This window comes from Micropterus salmoides, unplaced genomic scaffold, assembly GCF_014851395.1.
Source record: "Micropterus salmoides isolate LMB-PRFRI ecotype aquatic unplaced genomic scaffold, ASM1485139v1 Ms_hic_scaffold_19, whole genome shotgun sequence".
NCBI lineage: Eukaryota > Metazoa > Chordata > Actinopteri > Centrarchiformes > Centrarchidae > Micropterus > Micropterus salmoides.
Genome location: NW_024041039.1, coordinates 3,207,995 through 3,222,070, shown reverse-complemented (window position 1 = coordinate 3,222,070; position 14,076 = coordinate 3,207,995). Strand labels below are relative to the sequence as shown.

The 14,076-nt window shown below is 41.7% G+C and overlaps 1 protein-coding gene across 1 annotated transcript in view; it reads left to right on the top strand.

Moving 5' to 3' along the window:
- Positions 1 to 14,076, top strand: part of kcnh5b (potassium voltage-gated channel, subfamily H (eag-related), member 5b) — a 179,053-nt gene that overhangs the window by 89,836 nt on the left and 75,141 nt on the right. The window lies entirely within an intron of this gene.

The following is a 14,076-nucleotide window of genomic DNA, read 5'->3' as shown; positions in this document are numbered from 1 at the left end:
GGATAGAAAATGTGGCTTTTCACTCTCTATCATCTCTAACCACTTATGACTTGTGAACTGGTGGTTGATGCTAGTGGAATATATTTCTATTTCTTGTAGCCTAGTATTTTCTTATTTAACTATTTTAATTATACTTCATTCATTCTCCACCTTATTTTAGTGTTTACTCACTAGCCTACTTGAATTGGCTCCCTTTCCCTTCAGTTCTCTTTTCAGCACACACGCTCACCTCTGCTGCAAACACAGCGGCGTTTCCAGGCTCTTTCTGTTTTCTCTCTCTCTCCGTATGTGTCATTACTATTGCACCTGCCAGTGGGTGGGATATATTAGGCATCAGGTGAACATTGTGTCCTCAGAGTTGATGCGTTAGAAGCAGGAAAAATGGGCAAGCGTAAGAATTTGAGCGACTTTGACAAAGGGCCAAATTGTGATGGCCAGTCTGCAGAGGTTAGTACCTGTCAGAAGTGGTCCAAGGCGCTGAACCAGCGGCAAGGTCACGTAAGGCCAAGGCCCACTGATGCATGTAGGGAGCGAAGGCTGGCCCATGTGGTCCGAACCAACATACGAGCTGCTAAAGTTGAAAAAGTTGATGCTGGTTCTGATAGAAAGGTGTCAGAACACACAGTGCATCCACAGTGGAGTCCATGCCTCGATGGGTCAAGCCTACATTATGACCAGCAGGTGATTTTAATGTTAAGGCTGATTGGTGTATACAGCTGGAGGTAAGGGTGACAGGGGTTTTTAATTTTTTATTGGGTTAAGTGACCCTGGCTGCGTGCTAACCTACAGTTTTTTCCACTCTGTTCCACATTTCATTCATCTGAATACGACCTTCGGACCCAGCGTGCAACATCACTTCCCCCACATATTGACAGGCATTCCACAGTCAACATTAGTACGTCGGTGAGCACGATCAGCCCAGAGGTTAGGCTGTCCCCAGCTCTGCCTCGCTTGTCCTTCCTCATAAAAAGCATCCTATCGTTTACCAGGCCCTTCTGGTTCAATATGAATAGTCCTCCATGACTTCATTACTCCTGCTGAGGCCCGGCCACCGGTCCACAGGGAGGCCCATCGGCCCCCGGGGGCCTTGTTACCGTCAGCAGTGAAACCTCAGCTCTGGGTTATTTGTGCTGTGTTTTGATTCGGTCCCATTTGTGAAGCTGCAACAACCGACTTCTTGACTTCAAAACAACAGATGAAAAACAGTTTGTGCAATAACAGTGAAAACAAGACGAGAATTAATTGGTTCTTACTGTTTTTATTTAGCATAATGCTCTTATTCAGAGGGATTTAAAGTGAAACATTAGAATAATAGAATGGATAATCCCTTATTTTTTTCAAGTTTGTGAATATTATCAAGGTTACCCGTCGGCCTCTCATTATTCCTGGCTTGTCTGCACACAGTTGGCAGAGCAGCAGCAATCAGTTTGTACGCGTATCTTCAGAAAAGTCTTTAGCTGTCATTCATCGTTAGCGCATGAAAAACACTTTACAAAATGCTGGAAAAATGCTGCAACATTAAAAAAAGGAACGTCGCATCAGTTTGATTAGTGTTTCCATTTTATCCGTATTCCATTTTCTCTAAGATGAGTTTTCATATCAGCACTGTGAGAAGTAGAAAGTTATCTGCTCTCTGGAATTAAAGCTCCCTGGAGAAGTTTCCTTCATTGACGGCATTTTGACAAAACAATTTGCCCGAGGAGGATGTGATTGCTCGATGTCGCGAGGGAGCTTTTATCGGAGCTATGTCATTGGTCTTTGTGTTTAGCACCTGACCTACTGAGGTCTTTATGGATGTACACTCAACTCCTGGATCTCTATTGTTCTAATAAATACTGCTTTATATTGGGCTCAGTTCCCTGCCAATTACAAGATGACACCACAAAGAAATGGAAGGAAAAAGCTCATAGTAACATTATGCAAGGTTTGATATTAATGTTAAGCAAATTTAATTATTTTTTTGTAACACATTGAAGGTGTACCTTCTGCACAAACCTTGCCTTGAGCTTGAAGCTCAAAACTAGAATGTTATATTTGCAAATAGACAAGCTTCAAGTGCGTCATGGATAGGGATGGGGTCGTTAATTATAATTGATATTTATACCATTATTGAGACTGCTTAACAATCCCAGTCCTTATCGATACCACTATCGATACTTTTCTATTATTTAATAGAAAGACGAGACCCAGCGGCAGCCGGAGTTAGTGGTGTTCCGACTAGAAGAGCGTCGAAGTTTGTCCTTGACATTTTGTTCCCCCCTTACAAGAAATTAACTCTGAACACAAATGGCATTTTGCCTCCTCCTTTGACCACTTTGTGGGTCCAGCCATCCAAATGAGCAACTAATTGACCAAATGAGAAATGAAGCGAAGGAGGTCGTGAGGTAGGCCTGCACGATGAGGAAAATCTGTGATGTGTGATAACATTGTTCAGTGTTGAGATGAAGAAATGACTTGCGATAAATAAACAAATAATTAAGTGAGCATTAAGTGTGAGGACGAGAGACTTCTTTATCAACACATCTGTTCAACAAGCATAAACTAAACTAAGATCGGTTAGCAGTCTTTTTACTCGTGATGATTTTAACATACTTACAGTAACAAGCGTAGCTGTCGTTCTGTCAAGAAGTAGTGGAGTGACCTTCACTTCACCGTCCCCATCGTGGCGGCTCTCTGCTGGCTGCTGTGTTTGTGTTGGAGCAGAGAGCAGGCAGAGGCTGCAGCCTGATAAACACCACGCTCTTTAGCCCCGGGCCCGTTTAATGCTGCATTTAGGTGCCCTATCACAAAAGAGTTTTCCCACCTGAAAGTCGGCACCAAGGTCCGATCCTAAGTTTGGTTTTACTGCAATTCTGCGACCGCACTAAAGGACTTTACATGACAGACCTGCGTCGTCATCATCTATGTGGGCTGCGTCTCGCTGTACTTGACATTGATTGGTTTATTAAGCAGTTCAGCGGGGAGCTTTGACAAGAATGAATGAATAAAAAATTTACATATGCATATTTACCACTTTATTATTATTATTATGGCATTACTATCTGCAGCACCAACTATACTGAAGGCTAGTTCAAATTCCCAGTTAAACAACAGCAGCCGTCTGTTTGAAAAGATGAGCTGTTACGGAAGATTTATAATTGTGTCCTTATTTCAGCGCTCCGTGCATTTGTTTGTTTCCGGTTTAAACAGCAACCGCCGAACTTCCTGTAAATAGTCTGAAAGTCTGGACCATCCAAAAAATGCTTTCACACCAGAAACGAACCGAACCTTGGTTCAGTTTGATCCAGACCCAGACTACCTCTTTTCGTCTGACCAAATTTCGTCTGTTTGGTCTGTGGGAGCTTTCACACCTGCAAATTTTGGTTCAGACCAAACTGAAAAATCCGAAAGTCCGGACCACAGGAGGCAGGTGTGAAAGCCCCCTTATTCATCGCGTTTCAGGTCCAATTTTATTTGAATTGCATGACTCTTGTCATGACGTTACATTATAGGACTGGCTAGTCTCGATAGCAGTATCGATAAGCTCCGACCTTATTGATTATCGGTTCTGAGAAATTTCGAACTGGGTCTTTATAAGAACCGGATCCCCATCCCTGTTCATCTTCTACAAAATATTTGCATCCAAATGTAGAAGAGCGTCTTTCATTATTCACAAATCATCCAACTAAGCAGGATTCTGACTGACACTACGGAGCACTCTGCTGTTTCATGTCGTTAATTGACTTTTGTAGTTGTTGTTTTATTTTTCTGACAATTGCCACAGACAGAAGATGAATTTCTGAAAGGATAATAATCAAAACTTATACACATAGTTCGGATCAACACCCTTTTTTGTACTGCAAGAAAATGTTGAGACTCAAAGAAATGCACTCAAAATGTAAACGATCATGTTTACTTTGAGTTTGAGTTATGATCATCATTTCACAGTTAAAGATCCCCTTCGGTCAGACATCCTCATAGAGAAACACAGAGCACCTAAAAGCTTCTTCTCCAGCAGATGAAAGTGAAAACATTTGTCTAGAGTCAAACTGCACACACATTATTCTGCACAGTGAAGGTCAAACATACGAAAGAAGTAACAATAAACAAAACACAGTTTTGACTGGAACAATTGATCAATCAATCTTTATTTGTCCCCCGTAGGGAAATTAGTTTGCAGCACAATTACGTAGCATCATACAGCATAGATAGATAACCAACAGACATACACACCTGGTTACCGATTAGATTAGGCAGACCAGACCAGCTGAGCATCCTGCCTATGTGGCTGTATGTGCCTTACCTGTTTAAAGAATTTTGATCTATTTTTAGTAAATAGAGGGAGGCAATATCGTCGCCCAGATGGCAACAGTTCAAATAAAGAGGCGATGGGGTGCCTCTTTTCACCCACAATGCCTTTTTTGCCTTCTTCATCATTCCTTCCCAGCAGATATATTCCATTCTTGGTAACTTAATCCCAAACAGTTTACTGGTCATTGTTACTGTTTCTCTGACCAGTAGCCTCAGTAGCATTTCCAAGATAGCAGATAATGCAGAAGGCCAAAACACGTTAAATAAAAGAACAATAAAACATCTGAATAATTTTGTTGTGGATGTTAAAAGACTTCTCACGCCCATGCTCCTCCTCATCATCTTTTTAAAATAACTTTTAAGGGCTGAATTAAGAGCTCTTTTTCCGTGACAGTGACTACACATTTTGAGCCTACACTTTTAACCGTCCCCAACTTATTACTTCATTAAGGTTTATGAGTGTGATTTAAAGACTGTCGGTGGCGATTTATCTCTGAGCCGCAGGCGTCATCAGCAGGTGTTCATTCTACGTCACTGATATCTCAGTGCTTATCTTTCAACCCTCCCAGTGTGAGACATAACTAAGTGTTTCAGTATTTGGAAACGTTCTTCTCAACCTCATTATGTCGTTTTACTTTGCAACATTTATGTGACAGCTGTAGTTATTACTTAATTTGCTAAGCTCATAGAAAAAGCTTAATATCCCATTTGACAAACTTTCCTTTCTTTTCTCCTTCTCTATCTTATTATTTCTTACCCAGTAAAAATGTGAGTTTAGGTTACATGTGAACAAAGTTTCAACAGCATTTAAATTACTTTATTGTTCTATGAAATTAACTGAAATGTGGTTTAAGCATCAGTTGTGCAGGATGTGATCTGTATTTATACAGCCTCTCACAGTCTGACCCCAAATCAGTAACTGGTTTCTTTCCTTCTTTCCTCTTGCCTGCCTTCTTCACATCCTTTTTAATTTCCTCCTTCTGAAAACATGAAATGGATATTTATTTCTCTCTCTGTAGTTACTTTGAAGGAACAGTTCATCCTTTTGGTAAGTAAACTTATTATCTTGCTGAGCTATAGTTAGATGACGCTACTCTTGTGTTTGTATAGTCAACATGAAGCTGCAGCCGTTTAGCATAGCTTAGCATAAAGACAGGAGTCTCCAATGGCTCCTGTCACAGTGATGACAGGATTCCAGGAAGTCACTGCTCCCACGGGGGGTCGCAAGACACAAAAATAGAAAAAAATAAAAACAACTAGACAGGCTATAGTTGTGAATGGAATCACTTTGGGTGGACACTGTAAATATTCTGCACTGTTTAATCCAGCAGGTGGCGATAATGCCAACTGCTAATTAACGCCAAAGAAGAATCAGACTAGATCAGCGCTTTGCAGGTTCAAAAATGCACCTTTTTTGGATAAATTTAGAAAAGAGTAAAGCGCTGCGTTTTTTAAATGTTGCTAGGCAAACACCGAATCAGCTGTCCTGTCAGTCTAATTTAAGATTATAGCGCCAGCAATCTGTAATCTTTGGTTTGCCGCAAAGTAATAACTGTCATATTAGCAGAAACTTGATCACAGCTCACAGGTCTGAGTCTTTTGCCAAACATCTGCAAAACGCAGGGCGCCTGCTCTGGCACTGTTTGAGGGTGAGAGGTGAACAAACATGCAGGAGACAGGGAAAGGGAGGTCCGTGTGGGCACATGAGACCCTCAGAAAGAGGAGACACTGCTGGTCGGACCACCAGCTGGTCCAGGAGCTTCACCTTAATGATTGAAGGCTCTTGTCAGACAGTTTGTTGTTGCATCTCCGGACAATCCAAGCAACTGTAAACTTCCGTCACCACAAGTGAGGGCCCTTCTCGCCATTCATTGAATTGAACAATGAAAATAACACAGATGAGGTCGGGCACTTTTCTGCCCAGAGTTCAACTCCATGCGCTCAGAGCGCTCCTTCGAAAACACAAGGCGCAGCAGGCGGCAAGGGCGCATAAACTGCGTGCAGAAAGCTCACTGCCAACTGCCGTTTTAAACAAACGTGACACAGCGAGTTCATGAGTGAGCTTTAGAGGTACTGGGAGGTGGATTTTGTTACCTTCAGACAGAGCCGGGCTAGCTGGCTAACCTAACTGGGCTGCTAGTTTCATGTTCCTAATTACCGATTAACAGACGGTGAGAGTGATGTTTATCTTCTCATCTACCTCCAGCAAGACAGTGACTAAGTATATATTTTCTAAAAATGGTTAGGTAACATAAGCCACCATAAGCTGCTGGTCATACCAGACCAAGTATGGCTGTATTGAATGGAATGAGCATTGGTTTGTAAGAGGAAGAAAGTGTTATTTTTCTTAAGTTACAGTGTCGCTTTAAGCCAGAGTTCCACTGCTGAGAACCGTGACTAGAATTGTATTGCAGACTTTTTTCTCCTGATAATGACCATATATTTTAAACCTTCCTAATGTCTGGAGTACAATATCACTCACTGGTGTTGAGAGTTTAGATGGACAGAGACATTTGTCACCCCCCCATCTGCAGCACAACCCTCTCTTATCATTTTTATATGGCAATAAGCAGCCTTTTAAGGTGACCTAATAAGAAGTAAACAATGCAATGTTGGAGAAAACAGTGATAAAAAAAACAACCTTATTTTCTGAGGGTGAGTCAGAATTACAGAAAGAATTGTTGTGGTTGGAGGAGGGGCGGGGCTGTGACCAACACTGGGATGCCTCTGCAGATTTTCAGTCAATATTTATTTGGAGACAATCAGCCAGAATGTTTTACTCACCCAGAGAGCACTTGATGCACAATTACTGCTTGTCAAAACAGATTTATACAGTAGCTTTTTTGTGCGGGGGGAGGGGGGTTGGGACTCGCGGCTGACTGGCTCTCTCATTGTTTGGCTGGCGGAGTGCAGTGTCCTGTCAGTGTGTAATGTGTTGTGATGCAGCCTGGATGCCGACTTGGCTCACTGAGCAGCAAATGGACTGGGCTCAATGGCTCGTGATGGAGGTGGCTACTCTAAAGGCCGCGGCTGCTTTGTTTTCAGTTTCTGTGGCTATTGTGGTTTGTGCCCGTCACAGAGGTGTGTTCAGTTTTGTTTTTTTTATCTACAGAGGTTGGCCAAAAAAAAAAAAAAAAAAAAGGTTTCACATGAGCAGCTTTTTAAAAGGTCACAGTCAGAGGTTTTAACATCTGTTTAGTTTGGTTGAAAATTAACTCTGGGTTAGTTTGGGTTGGTGGGAAAGTCAAACTCTGCGATGAGCTAAACCACCTGGCGAAGAACACTTGATAAAGGAGCTCCCAATCGAACTGGTTTCTTTGTGGTGTGAACGCAGAGTAGACCAAAGGCAGGATTATGTGAATGATATGCAAATGTTAAATCTATCAGTTAATAATCGATTACAAAGATAATGTATATATTACTACATTAAATACATAAAATTATTCATGTTAAGGAAGTGATCTCCTAGATCTATGCAAGATATTGGGGCATTGGAGCGCATATTCTGCATGTATGTACGCAACTACTAAGTATTTGCTAATTCACTGATCTTTTTTTCAGTGATCATTTTGTCTATAAAGTATCAAAATAGTGGAAAAATACCTGCTACAGGTTTTGTCCCCAGACTCAAATGTATGTCCTCAGAAAAAGAAGAAATCAGTACATGATCAAATACAAAATCCTCACGTTTTAAAGCCACAAGACGAGATTTTCAAAAGTGTTTTGCCTTTTTGTGCTTGATAAATAAAAAAGTATGACATTTCAACAACAAACACAGGAACAGAAAATGAGACTCTATTGTTTAGATTTGCTTGTGCAGTAATTTTCTGGCCAAAAATTTACTGGAAGGTGTTTTATGCACTTGTGTAATAGCTTTAGCTGAGCCTGGCTAAACACATCACTGACATGGATTACATCTTTATTGAACACACAGATATGAAAGTAACATCAATCTCATCATTCTGCTGTCAATAAGACAGCAAATAAGCTTGTTTCCCTCAATTCAGACTCAGATTATATCGACTTGAAACCTCGATGTGTGTGCTTGTAAATTTATATTTAGTGTTGGTGTGTTTCTGGACGGGCCTCTGTGCTTCTGCGTCGTTGCGTCTGAGTGTGTGTGTGTGTGTTTGCGAGTACTACTGTATGTGAGTTTTTGCATGTGTGCTGGCTGTCTCCTCATGTAGGAGTGTTGTGATGGATACTTTCTGGGTGTCTGGGCTTCGGGCAGTGACACCAGTCTCCAGCTCTCCTCCTGGACAGACAGATTTCTGTCCCTCACACTCATTCACTCTGACAAATCATCCTAAGCTCCTCTGGCAGGTCGTCTGAATACACATGGCCCTGACGTAGTCTGAACTCCTGGTTTCTTACACAGAATAGTCGCAGGTAATCAGTCTGTGCTTTGTTTGACCCCATCACTGGTTTTTGACATCACTTTGTACTTGTGTAGTTTTAATCCTCCTAAGGAAATATTTCATCATCCAGCACCGTCTCGTTTTGACAATTTGCCTTTAGGAGAAAGTAACGACAAGAGAATAGTAAGGCCAATCGAGGTGAAACATCCCTTATCGGCATCTTTTACATCAACTGAAAGAGGAGATGAAAGGGATCAAAGAAAGTGGTTTTGAGACGGATGTCTTTCTGTTTGACAGTTTCTTCCTCTGGTGACGTCAGGATCGTCATCAGACATCGAGATAGACATTTATATTTATGCACATTATGAATTTGAACATTAAAAGGGGTAAATGCAAACAATATTTGCTAGAAATGTGCTTTTGGATCAATACACACTTTCCTGTGTATTGATCCAAAAAGAGTAATAACTTAATAATTTAAAAACAAACATTTGATGTTATACAAGACATGCTTCTGCTTTCTCTTCCTCTGTAGCGTAGATGCAGTGCTGACTTACAACATACCTTGTTCTATAATTTATGTGGCAGTTATCTTTAAAATCTCATTAATAAAATTGATTTGCTCTGTCACAGATTCATGTGTAATCTAAAATCAAATATGATTTTACTTTCCCAAGTAATGTTCTAGTCGTAACAACACGATGCTGCTGTTGTTGTTGCTCCTCAGTAAAAAACTTTCTCTAGCAAACATCAAGTGAAACATATCTGCTTTCACCAATCACAACAACAGCAGCTGAGTTAAATAGGGTAGAACACAATAAAAGTAACACAGTCAAGATCTAAAGAGAAAGACGTCACAGACCCGCCCACGCCGTTTGAGTCACAGCGATCTCTGGGATGTACATAAACACTGCGCTAATGAGCGCTTAGCAACAAAAGCTAAGATGAATTCAGTGCAGTGTCAGGAGGCTGAAATACACCAACAGAATGCAAACAAAGGATCGTTTCGATATGTTTTCCTTCTCTGTGTCTCAACAGATTTGGAGATAAACTTCCTGCAAAGATTCTCTCCAGTTGATCAGATCACTTTGACAAAGTCTGGTCTTCTCTCCCCCAGGCTGCTCCATCAGCAAATAAAGATGAGGAAACAAAGCTTTCCATATGCCCCCAGTCCTGATGATCACCCCCCAATAAACTCCCCACACCGCCCATCTCTTTCTAGCCACCAGATTTAAATAAATAGAGCCATGGGGGACATTATCAGATTTCAAATATAGTATTGAAATGACAGCTTCAGACTGTAGCCTGAGTACTTTGATTGAACTGTCTAAACAGATCTCTATAGGACAGCAAAAGTGGAGTGATTCAGAAAGATGTTGCTATTATAAGGATCATATCATTAACTGTAACCTAGGTATTGCTTTTAGATTAGATTATATTCAACTTTATTGTCTTTGCGCATGTCACTGGTACAAAGCAATGAAATGCAAATAGCATCTAGCCAGAAGTGATTAAGCAGTAATTAAATATAATGATACATTATTATACAAAGTGCAAGGTATGAATGATATATTAATATAAATATATGTCTACATGAATGTCTATTGATACAGGTAGGTACAGGCTACGAACAGGTCATGACAGTTTATACAGAATATACGGTACGAATGTATAGTAGAGCAATGATATGCTTGGATGAAAGGTGCAGTTAATAGATGAATATTGGTGTCTGGAGAACCATTTAACATGAGCGACAAGCGCAAAATCAGCAGCATCATTGTGTTAAAATGTTGAAACAGGTAGACTTTAGACAAAATATCTCCACCTCAGTAAAGCTCCAGGTAGGAGCTTTTCTGGTTGTCTTCTTCAGGGGACGGACTTTGCTTAGTTTTTAAGGAGATGGATTTGTTGATGTGCGAGCTCAGTAGTTGGGCTTCATCCAGAGCACTCTTTGTTTAGATTTGGGTTTAAGTTTTCTTATTTCCTGTTTTATGTTGAGTCGTTTGTCATGTGTCCTGTGTAACTTCACTTCCTGCCTTTCTTTGTTTTCCCGCCAGTTTTGATTGCCCTGATTAATTTCACCTGTGTCTCATTATCTTTCCTCCACTAGTGTATTTAGGCTTTGTTCCCCTGTCTCAGTGGTAGTTCGTGTTTGTCCCATGTGTCAAGTGATCTGTTCTTTGTTTTCTTGGTCCTTGCCTCCTCCCTGTTGGATTTGCTTGCCTGAATTGGACTGCCTTCTCTGGTTTCGACCTTTGCCTGCCTCACTTTCCCCGCAGCCTTTTTGTACTTTTATTATTAAATTAGTGAACTGTCTGCTCTGCCTTGTGTTCCCTTTTGCGCTTTTGCATAAATTGTGACACTCTTAGGACTAATCATCCGTATTAACTGTGGAAAGTTAGTTTAACATAAATTTTGACTAAACAATCTCAGCCTATGATCTACTTATTTGCCTTTTCTGTCTTAATTCTGAGCACGATCAAGTTCCAGAAGATCCAGTTGCTCGTTTTCTCGGGTTCAGACGATTGTGTAAGCATTAACCTGTTGAATTTAGTTTATTGCAGCTAACGAAAGCCAAACCAGGTCAGGTAGGCAAGGTAAGGTACTTGAATCAGCAGATACTCATTATGCTGGATTAGAAATGCAAAGGAGGAAAAGTGGTGAATTTAAAATACATTGAACTTTAGGTAAGCTCTTTCCTTGCATGTGTACTTCTGTAAGGGTGGGAACATTTTGGGGTTTCTTTGATGCTCTGGTATTTGTCTTAAGCTGCTTTAACAACTCGTTTATCAAAGTGCTGATGGCCAGACCTTGTTTATAGCTGGCAAATGCTGATAAAAAGCTTTCCACTCAGTAAGGCCAACATCTGTAGAAGTGTAGTTTTGAGTTTGTAGTTTGTGTGCTCACAGTCCTTTTTCACAGCCTCTCTTCACACTCATCACACGGGGGTTTGAGAGAAAACCTTTTGTTTTGAGATAACGCCACACTTCCCTTGTTAGAGGAATGAAACTCGTGTCTTCATGTGGGTTTTGCCACCACAGTTCAAACTCCAAACCTCTCACCTGGATAAATGAACTGCACTCGAGGGTGATCCGCCAAAGATCATTTCAGCTCAACAGAGAGACCTCTGGGGGGGGGGGGTCACACCTCGGTCATGCCATGCACAGGTGATATTGGCCAACCGCTGAGCCAAGTTGCCCAATTAGTGTGAGTCCTGTGTTTGGTGGAGGTGAGAGGTTTCAGTTCCAGCTCGGTAGTGTTGTCAGTCCTTCTTTTCTAGCTGACAGGGTCCTGGAAAGGTCCTGGAGGGTCCTGGAAGACTGCCGACATTGAAGAAACTAAACTGGAACATTGTTTTATCTCACTGCTGACACGCTACATCTTTCTGTCTGGATGAAAAACTGCAGAGAGACAGCCACACACACACCGTTTCTCTTTGTGTCTTCGTACCTGTCTTTTCTTTATCCCTGACTCTTATCCTGTTCTGTGAGATACGAACATGATCTGAGCATAAAAAACACAAACTTTCCTGTGCTTGGTTTCTTTCTTTGCCATCTGTTTCTTTTTTACTTTCTTCCTTAAGCCTAGTTCACACTACACGAGTTTTAGCCCCATTTGCCGGTCGGTGAGCTCGGCGACCGTCGGGCTATGATCAGGGGTAAATCAGCAATGCGGTCACCGATCGTTATGTGTGAACTACTCAACTACGCATCAAAACAGCTCCGCATCGCAGACGTCTACCAGATATCTAGCATGCCAAATATCTGCAGGAGTCGGCCGACTCGACATCCACATCTAGCCAACGAGAGCAGGCAGCTACTTTTTCTACCTGCCTGTGCTAATCCATCCTTTCAAACACAGAACGTGGTTTGGAGACCAGCATCGGGGGACACAGCCACTGTCAGCTCGCGTAGTGTGTGACCCCCTGTCACCGATCAGTCACGTCAACGACTCAAGACTCCCGTCACAAGACGGCAAGTTGTGTAGTGTGAACGACACGGCGATCTGCCAACGCTGAAAGTCGTGTAGTCTGCACGAGCCATTACATACACACTTTCTCTCAGTCACTTTCAGACGATGTCTTTCCAACATTTTCTCCACTTACTTTCTGCTCACTTTTCCTCTCTCACACACAACTGACTTGTACTGTACTTTTCACTCTTCCTCCTATTTTGTAGCTCATGTGCCATCATCAGATCCCCTCCACCTCCACAATTCCCATTTTTCAACCCAAACGTCTATAAAACTTATTTCTGCTCCTCTTTCTTTTGTAATTTTTATTGGCTAGGAGGAGGAGGAGGCAGGGGGTGGGGGGGTTAGGGAGAACTATTTTGAGTGAGGTCTCTATGGAAACAGTAGAAGAGCAGCAGCAGGGTACAGAGGAGGCTGATGGCTTGGCAGCAACGACACACAATGAGGGGTAACGCTCCTGCTCCTCCTCCTGAACACCTCCTCAGCAGGAAAAGCCAAAATTAATCCAGCTTGTCATCTAGCAAAAGGTGTCGTACATGTTTGTTTTTTGATAACAATATTTTTTTCTATTTTAACCTTAACCTTTGCATATCAGATGTTAATTAAATCACAACTACCACTTTAACAACATCCATCTCGTTTTATTTTCCTTTCCTAACGCCATCATGACTGATAGTGAGTGCAGCAGTTTTAAATTCTTAAAATCTTAAGTAGACAAAGTTTTCTGAATTTTTTTGCATGAACACAACTTGCTTGTACTAGATTTTTTGCAGGAAATGTTGAGGTATGTGCTAGGTGGCTGCAAAGGTGTTGGTGGTTCGGTTCTATGTTGCTATATGGGTTCTTTGGCCCTGTCTACACGAACACGGGTATTTTCAAAACCGTGACTTTTTCAACACGCTTTGACCGTTCGTCCACACGGAAACGAAGTATCAGGTCACTGAAACCGAACATTTTTGAAAACCCCTGCCAGGGTGAAGATTTTTAGGAACGACGGTTGCAGTGTAGTTATGTAGACAGTAAAACCCGAGTTTTTGCCTTGCGACGTCAGAGTGTGCGCCGTTATCTGCTGTGTTTGATGTCAGATTGTGCGCCACTGCCTGCTTTGTTTATGATTTTCTTCGGCTCTAATTGGCCAGCGTGGCTTTACGGTCAGGGTCATATCGCCGCCTGGTGGTTTGGCGTGCTCTTGACAGCGCTTGAAAGTGTGTTTTTGCGTTTTCATGTAGACAGATTCTTTTTTATAACGAAGGAGGAAAAACTATATAACATATAAGTCAGTAATGGACTTTCATGTTTAAATTGTTAGGATATTTTGGGGATAGCTACAGTGTTCAATGGTTGCACAGGGTGATTCATAGGGTGCAACTCCGACAGGTGCCACTTGCATGGCTTCTGATCAAGCTCTAGTAAAGCCCGTACGGTAATTTCGGTTCATTTGAATTGTGGTTGAAGG